General features: G+C 50.5%; 1 long non-coding RNA gene across 1 annotated transcript; it reads right to left on the bottom strand.

The window, feature by feature from the left end:
- Window positions 1-5,374: 5,374 nt before the first annotated feature.
- On the bottom strand, window positions 5,375-8,492 carry LOC118259765 (uncharacterized). Its single transcript, XR_004782101.2, has 7 exons — window positions 8,445-8,492; window positions 8,218-8,354; window positions 7,171-8,084; window positions 6,956-7,009; window positions 6,761-6,855; window positions 5,590-5,655; window positions 5,375-5,424 (listed from the first exon to the last, which is right to left on the bottom strand). It is a non-coding gene; the product is annotated as an uncharacterized LOC118259765 (long non-coding RNA).
- Between the last annotated feature and the right edge of the window lie 4,146 nt (window positions 8,493-12,638).

Here is a 12,638-nt window from a genome sequence, read left to right as displayed (position 1 = left end):
AACCCTAACCCTAACCCTAACCCTAACCCTAACCCTAACCCTAACCTAACCCTAACCCTAACCCTAACCCTAACCCTAACCCTAACCCTAACCCTAACCCTAACCCTAACCCTAACCCTAACCCTAACCCTAACCCTAACCCTAACCCTAACCCTAACCCTAACCCTAACCCTAACCCTAACCCTAACCCTAACCCTAACCCTAACCCTAACCCTAACCCTAACCCTAACCCTAACCCTAACCCTAACCCTAACCCTAACCCTAACCCTAACCCTAACCCTAACCCTAACCCTAACCCTAACCCTAACCCTAACCCTAACCCTAACCCTAACCCTAACCCTAACCCTAACCCTAACCCTAACCCTAACCCTAACCCTAACCCTAACCCTAACCCTAACCCTAACCCTAACCCTAACCCTAACCCTAACCCTAACCCTAACCCTAACCCTAACCCTAACCCTAACCCTAACCCTAACCCTAACCCTAACCCTAACCCCTAACCCTAACCCTGACCCTGACCCTGACCCTGACCCTGACCCTGACCCTGACCCTGACCCTACCCTGACCCTGACCCTGACCCTAAAACCCTAACCCTAATCCTAAAACCCTAACCCTAACCCTAACCCTAACCCTAACCCTAACCCTAACCCTAATCCAATATGGCCTCCCGGAAGGGCAATGTCCAGGAACTACATCTCCCGGCATGCTCTGGGCACCCAAGATGGCCTACCGGAAGCCCGGTGCCGGAAAACTACATCTCCCGGCAAGCTCCGGGAAACCAATATGGCGTCCCGGAAGCCCAGTGCCGGAAAACTACATCTCCCGGCATGCTCCGCGAAACCAATATGGCCTCCCGGAAGCCCAGTGCCGGAAAACTACATCTCCCGGCATGCTCCGGGAACTCAATATGGCCTCCCGGAAGCCCAGTGCCGGAAAACTACTTCTCCCGGCATGCTCCGGGAATCCAATATGGCCTCCCGAAGCCCAGTGCCGGAAAACTACATCTCCCGGCATGCTCCGGGAAACCAACATGGCCTCCCGGAAGCCCAGTGCCGGAAAACTACTTCTCCCGGCATGCTCTGGAAAACCAATATGGCCTCCCGGAAGCCCAGTGCCGGAAAACAGCGTCTCCCGGCATGCACTGGGAAAACAATATGGCCTCCCGGAAGCCCAGTGCCGGAAAACTACATCTCCCGGCATGCTCTGGGAATCCAATATGGCCTCCCGGAAGCCCAGTTCCCTCGAAGGAAATCTCCCGGCATGCTCTGGGAAACCAATATGGCCTCCCGGAAGCCCAGTGCCGGAAAACTACATCTCCCGGCATGCTCCGGGAAAACAATATGGCTTGCCGGAAGCCCAGTGCCCGAGAACTAAATCTCCCGGCATGCTCTGGGAAACCAATATGGCCTCCCGGAAGCCCAGTGCCTGACAACTACATTTCCCAGCACTCTCCGGAAAATTGAGCCTCGCTGTATGCCGTAGGACGCCATTATTTACTCTGTTACATTCCACCTGCCGTTTTCTGTTTATGGAGGTTTTTTTCCCTCCGTTTTGGGGGTTTCCCCTCAATTTTGGGTTTTTACCCCTCCATTTCAGGGTTCTTCCCCACAATTTTGGGGTTCCTTCCCCTAATTTGGGGCTTCGCCCCCCCCCCGTTTTGGGGTTCCCCCTCCATTTTGGGGATTCCCCCCCAATTCCAAGCCCCCCACAATTTTGGGGTCCCCCACCATCGTTTTTTGGCCTGCCACCCTAACATTAAAGTTATTTCCCCAAATTTTGGTCTTCTCACCACATTTTTGAGGTTCCTTCCCTTAATTTGGGGCTTCGCCCCCCGAGTTCTGGGCCTTTAACCCCAATTATGGGGGGGGTCTCCCCCCAATTTTGGGGAGTCCCCCCCAGTTCTGGGGGGTCCATGTTCAATTCTGGAATTGCACACTTCCATTTAAGTGTTCTTCCCCCCAATTTGGGGGTTCAATCCCCCTAATTTGGGGCTTCCTCCCCTAATTTTAAGGGACCCGACCAATTTTGGGGGTCCCCCCCATTTTAGAGTCCCCCCACCATCCTTTTTTGGGTTTCCCCCTAATATTAGAGTTCTTCCACCCACTTTTGGGGGACCCCACAATTTTGAGGTTCCTTCCCCTAATTTGGGGCTTCGACCCATCAATTTTTTGGGGGGGGCCCCACTCTCCTATTTTGGCCTTCCGCCCTAATATTAGGCCTAACCCCTATCAACCCTCACCCCTAACTCTAAGGCCCCCACTGATCTAACCCTAACCCCTGAACCTAACCCTAAAATCCCTAACCCTAAAAACCCTAGAAACCCTTACAGCCCTAACCCAATAACATTTACCACGCTAAACCCTTAAAGACCTATGCCTAAAACCCCTAACCCAAAAAACTTAAGACCCTCAAAACCCTAACCCTAGAGACCTTAACCTGAAAAAAAAAATTAAAACCTTAAAACCCTAACCCTAAATACCTGACCACAAATAAAACCCTAAGACCCTAACCCTAAAAACCCTATAACCACTAAAGCCCCAAAAACTCTGAAGCCCTAACACACTAACCCCACCAAACCTTAACTATTAAAACTCCAACCCTAACAACCTTAAAATCCTAACCCTAAACCCTGAAAACCCTAACCCTGAAACCCAACCCTAGTGCCTTAGCCCTGAAACCTTAAAACCCTAACACCTTGTTAGAAACACTCTGTAACCAATAACATAGGCTCAGGCAAGGATCTCAGTGAAGTAGCATTTTTATTCACGATTGCAATGGCAGGCGTCCCACAAGCCCCCTACTAGTTCCATAACACAGTTCATATAAATTTTTTTTTCCTCTCCATGACCGGGACCCTCCCCAGTTTCCCCATTGTCTGGGTAATCCAGGTTCGCAATCTATCCGGTGCTTCACAGAAAATGCACAGCTGCTGGCCTGTTACAAGTCAATTTTCTTTTTTTCTTGACTGTTTTCCTCTTTGAGGTGGGTATGTTTCTTACACTGGGATTTCCACCCAATTGCTCTAAGGATTGTGGTTGTCTGCATTTTACAAGGTTGTCTGTTAAGCTTTCTTATCACTGCAAGCATATCTCAATACCACCTTCCTTCCCTCTAAACGATGTAACTCCGTGCAAAAACATTTTTATTCCCACAACCTTGATCCCCTTACCCTAAAATCCTTATTCCCTTTAACCCTAACAACTCTAACCACAACCCTAACCCTTCATATCAACCCCCCAACGCTAATGACACTGACTAACGATCCAAACCCCAAACTGCCCCTAACCCCAGACAACTGTTATAATGACTGAGTCCCAAATAGGCCTGCAATCAAAGTTTACAGTTTATTAAACAAATAGAGGCAAGCGAACAGCGCTGGGTGCGCTGGGAGTCTCTGCTCCGCCAAGATGCATACCCGTTACGTAAGACGGCTGATTTTTTATACTCCTAGGCTACTTCATATTTATTACTACTTCAAAAAGAGGCAGGGTTATTGTAATTGGTTTCCCGAATCCAAAGTCCTCCCAAGGGCGCCTGCTTATCAATCTCTGGTAGTCTCTCGGGGGCCGCTCGGACGGGAGGCTCATATTCTTCCTCCTTATCTGGTGGTCTCTTGGCCGGATGTCAGAAGTTACTGCACGTCCGTGCAGAGTCAGCAGTTTTTCTCTAAAGAAATCCCTTTGTTCTCTTATCACCTAAACCCAGGCCTCAATGTTAACCCTTCAAATCCCTTAGTGGCACGAATTGCTGGACCATTCCTTACACAACCAACAAAGAAACAGACACAAAGCTGAAAACTACAAAAAGGCAAAACCCTGGATACAGACCCCAAATCACAAACATGCGACCAAAATGCTACAGAAAAGCCCCAGACGCAGGCCCCAAGCACATCCCAAAGCCAAAATGCAGGCCCCAAACGCTACAGCAAAGCCCCCAAACACCAGACGCAGGCTGCAGAAGTCTACGAGCAGGCCCCAAACCGCCCCCAGACGCAGGCCCCAACCACACCTGGATGCAGACCCCAACTGTCCACAAGCAGCTCCCAACCCCCCCCCATGAACTGAAACGCCCCCCTCCCCAGATGCAGACGCCAAGCCCCACCAGAGGCAGGCCCTAAGGGTGTGCAAGCAGCTCCCACCCCCCCCCCCAGAGGCAGGCCCCAAAGCCCCACAGAGGGAAGCCCCTAGCATCTACAAGCAACTCACAACCCCTCCCAGCTGCAGGCCCCTACGGTGTACAAGCAGCTCGCAACACCCCCCCAGACACAGGTCCCAAAAGTGTACAAGCAGCTCCCAACTCCCCCAACATGGGCACCTACAGTAGACAAGCACCTCTCACCTCCCCCCAGCTGCAGACCCCAAAGGTGTACAAGCAGCTACAAACCTTGCCCAAGGCAGGACCCTACTGTGTACAAGCAGCTCCCAACCCCCCCCAGATGCAAGTCCCAAAGGTGTACAAGCAGCTCCACACCCCCCCCAGACACTGGCCCCAACCCTCCCCCCAAGACACAGGCCCCAGAAGCCTGCACGTGTGCCAAGAAAGTATTAATGCAGGTGCCAAATGCTACAGACAGGCCCAAAAGCACAGGCACAGTCCCCAGATGCTCGAGGCTGAGACATAACTTGGCTGTCTGAATTACTGGAAAGCAGCTTTCATTCTTAGCGAGGTGTGCACAGGCTAGACAGGATGGGGTTTCAGGCACTTCTTCACCTGTGGAAACACATTGCCATCAGGCACTGCCATGCCAGACAAGCTTTTTCTGTTAAAACACCCTTCTCAGATGCCCTGCGGCATTCATGTGACTTGCTTTGCTCCGATTCTAAAGACTAATGTCACAGCCCACCTTGCCTGTGGCACCTGATAAACAGAAGAGAAAGAGACCATACCGTTTGGAAGCCATCACTGCACGTGCCGCTCCTTGATGCTCTGTAACCTCTTCTCAAATCCTCAGCCACTTCTGTGGAAAGCCTGCCACTGCACCTGCAAAGCAAGATGGATACCCTTCGCAGTCACCTTGCGCTACTTGGCCATCCTGCTCCAACCCCACTCACGACCAGCCTGCCCTTCTCATGCTGCTCTTCAGGAGTGCAGTTTGGCCCCTCTGAGTCTGTGCAAGGCACCTGCGAAAGAAAAACAAAAGCATAGGCCGCGGCAGCATCCAAAGCCACAGCACAGCTAGGACAGGTACTCTCATCTGCTCCCCTACTCTGCCCCCTCACCTGCCCTCGAGGCAGATGCTTCCATCTGCTCTCTTAAGCCAGCTACAACACCTCTGGAATATAAACAGGACTTTAACTGTATTTTGTGTAGTTAAGTAAGTGCAGTGACAACCGCAACCCTAAAATAACTGCTACATCTGTTCATCGCTCACCTTACCAAAAGCAGCTCTGGTCGTGAAGTCCCGTGTTGTACACTGTGTTTCAGCTTTAACAAATGAAAACAGTCAGAAGATAATCATTCACATGCCAGCATTAGCACCCATCCCTCAACAACACAAGGGACCCCATTTCTAATTTTATCGTTTCAAAACAGCAGCCCCCTTGCCTCAGCATCTGGGAAGTAGATGAAGCCAGTCACCGGGTTGCCTACCGAGTGCTTGACAGTTCCAGAAGGAGCTCTTTCCTGTGACCGGTTCCTCCTAAGGTTTACCCTCTACTGGGGTGGGGAAAGAAATAAAAATAAAAAAAATTCAAAACCACATATCTGCAAGCTTTCAAGATTCAACAGACCTCCTCCAGCACACTGTTCAAGCACTATGCAAACAGCTGCTCGCAAGCAGCTCGAGTCTCCCCCTCCACATTTGCCAAACACCACTGAGATGACTGTGCCAGTTGCCCTTCAGTACGTGCCCAGAGGCAGACCGGATATCTTTGCCAAAACAGTCCGGACAATGCATTAGTACACCGATGGACCGCCACGTTAGCTACCATCACTAACTGCCAGGCAGGACAGCTCCAGGCCAAACACACACACACAGGCACGCTACAAACATTACAAACAAAACACAGAACACAAGGCGCAAAATAAAATGACTCCCAGAAGGAAGCACTATGGTGACAGCAAGTCAGAGAACAGGTGCCGTGCAGCAGTCCCAAGGAGAGACTCAAATGTCACATGTGACTGGAAGCAACTGCCAGAACTGGGATGATGGAGGCGTAAAAAGCCTGCCTTTAAGACAAGAGACCAGAAGGATGGGGAGTGCAAACCCCGTAAGAAAAATGCTTCGGAAATGAACTCCCAAGACAGAGCTCCTGATGCGACCCAGATGACTTCTGCAAGAGTGAGGATGGAAACAGATGCCATCTGTAACTGAATACGATGCACAAGACCTGAAACAGATCTGCACTTTAGGCTGCAACTGCAAGACAAGAAGTGCTCGGATCAGACCCATGATGACAAAACAAGCGTTTAGGACCTTTGGCGCTGCTACCAAGTTGCCAGTCTAGTCAGTCCAGTGCAAGAAGCAAAGAGGATATCAAGACCCAAGGAGCGCATAACACAGAACACACGCTGCAGAAGCAGCACTACAAGACAGATGGACAGATAGGAACTGTCCTGCCTGGCACATACACTCACGCTACAAAATACCGCCTGCTCCTTCTATTAGCCTGGTGACCCAGCCTCAAGCAGCCTGAAGGTGACCCAGCCTGAACCACCCTCACAGTGGCACCAAGTATATTCAGCCAGCTGGCTCCGTGCTGCTCTGGCTCCCAGCTCCCATCAGCCACTCCACACATGCAAATACCAGATGCCCCTAAACTTAGCTCTCAGATTGCTGGATGGTAAATTCCCTCCACCTCAAGAAATGCACAGCCACTGAGAGACATCTTAGCCCATTGCCAGGCTTATCATCATCTGCAAAAACAGAGTACCAGCATTCACTAGCACACCGGCCCTGATGCCCACCTCCTCCACAATGCTGACTATCACTGAAGCAACATACGGTTGTGCTCACCCATTCCTCTCTGAGTCCAAGCTCCAACAGTACAGCCAGTATCACCCACACCACCTGGGAAAACAAAGGGATAAAATGATCGTTGTGTTCTCAAGTAATCACCTGCCACACTGCTCCTCTATCCCACCCAGCTTCACCTCAGACCCTCAGCAGATTCTGAGGAAGGCCTGCCACAGCACCTACTGAAACAGAGGGGAAACACTTCAAAGACTTACCTTAGGGGTCATTGCTTAGGGACACTGACTGGGCTGACGACCCTCTTGCCTTTTCTCAGCACTCCATGATGTGGGAATTCACCTCTCCAAGACTGCAGGAAGCACCCACAAAAGAAAAAAAAAAAAAGAAAAGGCAGATCCTCAGGCACCTCACAGGCACAGCCTACCTGCTGCAATACCTCTCTTTCGCTAGCTCTTTTTCTTCAGCTGCTCACATGCTCCAACTCGGCCGGGGCGGTACCACACAGCGGCGGGGCAGGCCGGGGCAGCACCATGCAGAGAGCCACCCACATCCGCCCCCCCCAAACCAGAAACATTAGTCCAAAACCACAGAACTGGGACCCCAAACCACATGGAGCCAGGCTCCCAAACCGTACGTGAACATACACAAGCCCAAGACTGAGGGCCATGATGGCCGCCATCAAGAAATGTAGACTACATCAAGCTCTGGAGAGAGATCAGCCTTTTAAAGTCCCAATGAAAGACAAGAAACACTTCATTACTAGTCCCGTGCCAACCAGACAATACATTTAAGACCCATGATATGGTGCTCAGCAAGCACTGCAAAAGCCAAGAACTATGGGAACAAGACCTGATAAATGGATACTATAGTACACAGAAACAAACATACACCATAGAACACATGCTGGAACTGCCCTGCCTGGCACACACTAGGCTGAAAAGGATGAACCCAGGGCCTCTTCACACAGTTGTTACTGGATTCTGTTCCTCTGCTGCACTGATTTAAAAGCCATCCCCATGCACATATCACACAAGACACCAAGGTACAACCCCACCCAAGACACAGACGGGGCATTTCGGGCCAAACTTAGCTTTAGGGACTGCTGGAAAGCAGGCTTCATCCTCAAGGCACATGCAGGCTAGATGACATGGGGCTCCAGGCACCTCTTCACCTGCGGAAACACACTGCAATCAGACACCGCCATGCCAGACAAACTTTTCCTGTTAAAACACCCTTCTCAGATGCCCTGCGGCATGCAAGTCATCTCCTTTGCTCCAATTCTAAAGACCGATGTTATAGCCCACCTTGCCTGTGGCACCTGATGAACAGAAGAGAAAGCGACCGCAGCGCTTGGAAACCATCCCTGCACGTGCTGCTCCTTGTCACTCTCTGGTCTCATCTCAAGTCCTCAGCCACTTGTGTGGAAAGCCTGCCATGGCACCTGCAAAGCAAGACAGAGACCCTTCAGAGTCACCTCACGCTACTTGGCCATTCCGCTCCAACCCAGCTCATGATGAGCCACCCTACTTACGCAGCTCTTCAGAATGCAGTTTGCTCCTTTGAACCTCTGCGAGACACCTGTCAAAGAGGAAGAAAAGCATAGGCCGAGGCAGCATCCAAAGCCACAGCACAGCTAGGACAGTTACTCTCATCTGCTGCCTTACCTCCACCCGCTTACCTACCCCGGGGCAGATGCTTCCATCTACCCTCTTAAGCCAGCTACAACACCTCTAAAACAGAAAAGAGGGGAAACTTAGAGTGACAGTGAGAACCGCAACCCAACTATAAGTGCTCCATCTGTTCATCGCTCACCTTGCCAGAGGCAGCTCTGGGTGTGACGTCCCAGGTTGTACACTGCGTTGAAGCTTCAACAAATGAAAACAGTCAGAAGATAATCATTCAGATGCCAGCATTAGCACCCATCCCTCAACAACACAAGGGACCCCATTGCCAACGTTACCATTTCAAAACAGCAGACAACTTGCCTCGGCACCTCAGAAGTAGACCAAGCCACTCACCGAGCTGCCAAACGAGAGCTTGATAGCTCCAGAAGGAGCTCTTTCCTTTGACCGTTTCCTTGTACAGTTTATCTAGGAGTGGAGAAAAAAAAAAAAAAAAAACACGCTCCACATCTGCGAGCCTTCAAGATTCAACGACAGACCTCTCCTCTAGCACTATTCAAGCACTATGCAAACAGCTGCTCGCAAGCAGCTCAGGTCTCCCCCTCCACATTTGCCAAACACCACTGAGATGACTGTGCCAGCTGCCCTTCAGTACGTGCCCAGAGGCAGACCGGATGTCTTTGCCAAAACAGTCTGGACAATGCATTAGTACACCGATGGACCGCCACATTAGCTACCATCACTAACTGCCAGGCAGGACAGCTCCAGGCCAAACACACACACACAGGCACGCTACAAACATTACAAACAAAACACAGAACACAAGGCGCAAAAAAAAAAAAAAAAAAAGACTCCCAGAGGGAAGCCCTACAGCAACAGCAAGTCAGAACAGGTGCCGTGCAGCAGACCCAAGGAGAGACTCAAACGTCACAACATGTGACTGGAAGCAACTGCCAGAACTGGGATGATGGAGGCATAAAAAGCCTGCCTTTAAGACAAGAGACCAGAAGGATGGGGAGTGCAAACCCCATAAGAAAAATGCTTCGGAAATGAACTCCCAAGACAGAGCTCCTGATGAAGCCCACATGACTTTTGCAAGAGTGAGGATGGAAACAGATGCCATCTGAAACCGAATATGATGCACAAGACCTGAAACACATCTGCGCTTTAAGCTGCGACTGCCAGTCAAGAAGCGCTCAAATCAGCCCTACGATGATGAAACAAGCATTTAGGACCTTTGGTGTGGCTAGCAAGTTGCCCATCTAATCTGTCCAGTGGAAGAAGGCAATGAGGATATCAAGACCTGAGGAGCGCGTAACATATCATGATCACATCAAGAAACATTTGATACAAAAAAAATTACATGCACAGAAGAAATGATCTCTTTAGGCCCCCACTGCAAGACAAGAAATGCTCAGCTTCCAATTGAGCATCAACATTATTCCAGTGAGGTCAAGGGTTCAACGCCCTCAGGATGGCTTCCCCAGGGCCTGCCAAGCACCAAGAGCAACAGCACAGCACAGACAACACAGAACAGAGACACCAAGCTGGAACTGCCCTGCCTGGCACATGCTCAAGCTGTACCTGACAGAATCCCACCCCCCCACACACTCTGTCTGACCGTGATCAATCCTAAAAGGCCCCATCCACTGCAATGACTTAAAAGCACAGACCCTCGCCCTATGTGTGCATTCAAAACCCGAAAGCAAACATAGCACTTGCCCCCCAACTTAGCTTGGGAATGATGGGAGGCAGGTTCCATCCTTATCAAGGAACACAAAGGCTAGCCAGGACGTTGCTTCCGGCATAAGGCCCCTCTTCACCTGCAGAAATAAAGTGCCATCAGGCACTGGCACACCAGCCAAACTTCTTCCAGTGAAACACCCACCTCAAAAACAAAACAGTAGTCCACTGACCTGCTCTGCTATTGAAGTCAGACAGACAAACTCTAGACAACTGCCCGCCTTCCCCTGCCAACCACCCCCAAACACACAGTATTTGCCCCTAGACTTAATTCTCAGGGGTCTGAATCCATCCTCAAGGTGGACCACAGAGGCCAACTAGGATGTTCCCAGTATCTTCTTCGTCCCCGGAAAAAAGGACTCACCCAGAGGTGGGACAAATAGACTACCAAACCAAAACCAATGCCCTTTTTCCAACAGCAATCACAGACTTACCCTTTACAGATGAAAAAGGTGACCTTGCTCAGTCTCTTGGTAATACTACCGTGCTTATGCGGTCGAGGAACCGTACCCCACCATTTCTTAAAAACAAGTTAGTCGGCAACACCTCCTAAGCACACCTCTATTGTGTGCATTCCAAGCACTTAAAATCTAGAAGGCTGCAAGGTCTAAAGACTCTACAGCCAGCCAAACCGCAGGCAAAAGCTCCAAAAATAGAACAAACTGTCCCTAACCCTGAAAAAGACTACACCTTACACGCCTACTGCTGCTGTTTTCAGATACATGCTTATACAGGGAGCTTCGATGATACTTATCTCCTAAACCCTGCTCCATCACTTTGCCACCAACGTTATAACTTTGATAATATTTGCCTTAATTCTGCAAAAATCATAAGGGAACCTGAACCACAAAGCAAACACACAAAGTAACATCGCCATCCTATCCGTAAACATGCTGTAACAATTACTCACCTGAAGAAGAGCTACATGCAATACAGGCACCTATTACTAGATTGGTTTACTCTAACAGATCCTATTAGTTGTTACCTCACAAAGATGGGCTTACCGCTCTCTACTTGGAAACCCATCAGTCCATAGACTCTGACCCACCTAAAGACCCCTGCAACTGACTGAAGGAAAACCAAAGCACTTACCCCAAGGTGCAGCCCATGCAGAATGAGCTCTCTGATGGCATGCCTGGGGCTCATATACCATTTGGCCCTGCCCAGCACCCAAACCCAATCACCTGGGAAAGGTGAAAAGGAGGGGCAAAGCACAAGAAAGTAGAAAGAGGAGAAGCAGCAGCTGTGGTTTATTTATTTTTGCTTCAGCTTTGAATATTTAAAGCTTTTCTCCTCTACAACACCTGTCTCAGGAACCAAACAGCATTCAAGTGACCTGCTTTGCTCCTAGTCTAAAGACTATCACAGCCCACCCTGCCTGTGGCACCTGATAAACAGAAGAGAAAGCAACCACTGCAGCAAAAGCCACAGCACCCTTAGGACAGTTACTCTCATCTGCTCCTTTACCTCAGCTGCTTACCTACCCCACATGGCAGATGCTTCCACCCGTTCTCTGAAGCCACCTACAGCACCTCTAAAAGAGAAACTGGAATTTTACTCTATTTCATGTAGTAAAATAACTGCAGTCACAGCCACAGCCAAAAATAACAGCTACCTCTGTTCACTCACCAGAGTCACTCCAGAGATAGCTCGGGTCTTGATGTCCTGTACTGCACACTGCGTTTCAGCCTGAACAAAGGAAAACACAGTCAGAAGATAAACGTTCAGCTGCCAGCATTAGCACCCCTCCCTCAACAACATAAGTGACCCCATATTTAATGTTTTCATTTCAAAACAGCAGTCCACTTGCCTCTGTACCTGGAAGTTAGATCCAAGCTCGAAAGGAACAGCCAGCATCACCCATGCCACCTGGGAATACTAAAGGACAAAATGACCACTGTGCTTGCAAGCGACCACCTGCCACACTGCTCCTCTGTCCCAAACAGCCTCACCTCAGACCCTCAGAGGGAAACACCTGAATGTCTTCCCTTCGCTTCGGATAAGGGACGACTAAGCTGACAACACTCTCACCTTCCCTCACTGCTCCGTGACACGGGGATTTCCCTGTCCAAGGCTGCACTAGGCACCTTCAGAGACAAGAGAAAAAGCACACCCTGAGGCACCTCATAGGCACAGCGTACCTCCTGCAATACCTCCCTCTTCCCAGCTCCTTTACCTCAGCTGCTCGTTAGCTCGATCTGAGATAAAGCTGCCCGGGCGGCGCCGCGCCAAAAGCTGCCCGGGCGGCGCCGCGCCAAAAGCTGCCCGGGCGGCGCCGCGCCAAAAGCTGCCCGGGCGGCGCCGCGCCAAAAGCTGCCCGGGCGGCGCCGCGCCAAAAGCTGCCCGGGCGGCGCCGCGCC

Source organism: Cygnus atratus, chromosome 1 (assembly GCF_013377495.2).
Source record: "Cygnus atratus isolate AKBS03 ecotype Queensland, Australia chromosome 1, CAtr_DNAZoo_HiC_assembly, whole genome shotgun sequence".
Classification (NCBI taxonomy): Eukaryota; Metazoa; Chordata; class Aves; order Anseriformes; family Anatidae; genus Cygnus; species Cygnus atratus.
The sequence above is the reverse complement of the archived record's forward strand: the minus strand, read 5'-3'. Positions and strand labels throughout refer to the sequence as shown.